This window comes from Arachis ipaensis, chromosome B03 (genome assembly GCF_000816755.2).
Source record: "Arachis ipaensis cultivar K30076 chromosome B03, Araip1.1, whole genome shotgun sequence".
NCBI classification, from domain to species: Eukaryota; Viridiplantae; Streptophyta; class Magnoliopsida; order Fabales; family Fabaceae; genus Arachis; species Arachis ipaensis.
Window position 1 is genome coordinate 38460608 of NC_029787.2, and position 2681 is coordinate 38463288.

The following is a 2681-nucleotide window of genomic DNA, read 5'->3' on the forward strand; positions in this document are numbered from 1 at the left end:
AACACGCTAAAAAATAAAAAAAAAAAGAATTTTTTTGTTGAAAAAGATCTTTTTTTTTTCAACTTAATGGCGCCCAAACAAGCACTAAGCCTTTATGATGTTAACACATTCCTAGTTTTAGAAAAAATTTAGTAAATTTTATTTTTATTCATTAAAAATCGTTCATCAAAGACTTCCAATAAATAATAATCACATAATTACTAGTAAAATATTATAGTTAATCAATAAATAACATATACAAGCCTACCCCTCTGAAATAAAAGTTTCAACTAACAAGGCAAGGAGAAAATAAATTCTAACAACTCAATTCATAAACAAATTCTTTTATATTTATACAGTTTCACAATAAGCCTTCGCACCTGTAGTTGAAAGGGTTGGACGAAAGAGCCGAGGGTATATAAGAACTGGGGAGTCATTGAGATAGCAGTTAAGTTTATCTTATTCTTTATTATACAGCAAATAAGCAATAAAATAGATAAATACCTTTATTAAACCTTTGGAATTCTTCAAGACTTACTTTAAAGACTTTAGTCAGTTCCTTCAAATTATGTTACTTTAAGCAAATCCCAATCATGTTACTCAGTTTTTAGTTATGTTACTTTAAGCAAATCCCAATCATGTTACTCAGTTTTTAGTTACATTGATCAGTTCTTAATTACATAAATCAATTCCTAGTTACCTCATTACTTGAAACATTCATAAACTAACAAGCACAAACAAGGTACACCCTACAACTTACAAGCAATTCACACAAGTCAAATAATACAGAATTTCACAGAAAACACAACACATCAATACAAAACACACTCAAACAATTCACACAAATACATATGATGTATTCCTTTCTTATGCAGGTCATGAGCTCATGTGTCAGTTACACCCTACAACCCGACATTACTTAAGAATCAGTCTCGGATATGGTTTCTCGTTGTGTCTTTCGTGCATATGTGTCTGTAGTTAATAATACCACTCATTTGTGACTACCGAAAATCAGCGCAAAGCTCGACGCCATTATATATGCACAAGGAAAAAACAACGACCCTCAGTTTGTGGGTATCCCTGAGATCAACACACAACAGTTTGTGAGTTATTTCCGTAATCAATGATTATCAATCTGTCGACTTTTCCGCATTTAAAGGTCAACAGCTCGTGGCTTATCCCATAATTAATAATTTTCAATTCATGGGTGTTCCGCCTTTAAATATTTAACAGTTTGTGCATTGAGCAAGCAAAATAGAACTCTCGTCTTTACCAGATGAACATTCAATCATTTAGTTCTCGTTTACTAATCTCTATATCTTTCTCGGTTTTCAGTTCTCGGTTAGTCTTAGCTATTGTCATTTTGAGTCATTTGTTATTTCATATGAATTCTGTAAAACATTATTTCAGTCTCCTTGCTCTACTTTTTATGGCAAATATTCTTTCAAATTATTTCAGTTTTTTTTAATATTCAATTAGAGAAAAATCTCTTTTTCGTTATTTATAACTCTTCCTTATCTTTCACTTCTTTCAATGTCTTATATATTTCTATGTCTTTTTTCATATATTTTCCTATATGTCTTGTGAAGAGGATCCAAAGATTTTAAAATTATCTTTCTAAAAACTTTTAAACATATTTTACAAATTACTAAAAATAACCTTACATATATTATAATCATAAAAAATATTCTTGTACTTTTATAAAATATTTATTTTACCCCTAAATTTTTACCTATTACTCAAAATACTCCCAAATCTTATATAATTACTATTTTTAGTCTCGAATTTTTTTATCAAATTACATTTTCGTACTCAAAATAATTTTTGTGTTGATGACAACATCCCTTCTCAAAACTGAAATCTTCTCTTGTGATCTTTCAAAATATATACTTGATTATTAATTTCATTTTCAAGATTCACGGTTACTAATTTTTCATAACTTTAACTTTAATCTTAAAACTACCAAATCTCATCAATTTTCTCAATATTCAAGCTTAACAACAACCATCAAATCAGGCCATAACAGATTGGTTTTGGCAGCCCATCAAAACCAAAACATAAAGCACTAAATCAACAATATTTCATCAAATTCAAATACAAAATCATTCAATTTCAAGTCACAAACATTCAATCAATAAACACACATGAAGAACACATTTAATTATTACAAAATTACCAAATTCTATCTCCGTACGACAATCACAACAACCGAAGCTCTAGAAAAGATTTCTGACCAAACAATTGAAGAAGAAAACGTCGAAAATTGGCTACTCCACTTTCTCCTCACTTTGGCCGAACCATGCAAGTTTGGAGAAAAATTCAACCATCGATTTTTCTCAAACAAAAGTGACATCATCAACGTGAAGAGGAGGAAGATATGAAAACTTTATTAATTGGATTAATTTTTTTATTAGAGTTACAAAATTCAAGAAATTGGAACTTGAAAATTTACAGTTCCATGGCTTCTCACCCTTGATCTCTCTCTTTTCCTTAAGATTCGGTGATCAGGAAGAGAAGAAGGGAGATTAATGATTAATGAGGGTGATGAGGTGTTTAGCTAATTATATAAAGGGACAAATGTCACTTAAGGTGATACATGTTAAGGTTTTAAACTGCTGAGTCAATGGTTTAAGTTATAAATATCATAAACGGATAACTATAAAAGTTAAATATTTAAAATACAAGTAATAATATATATAGAG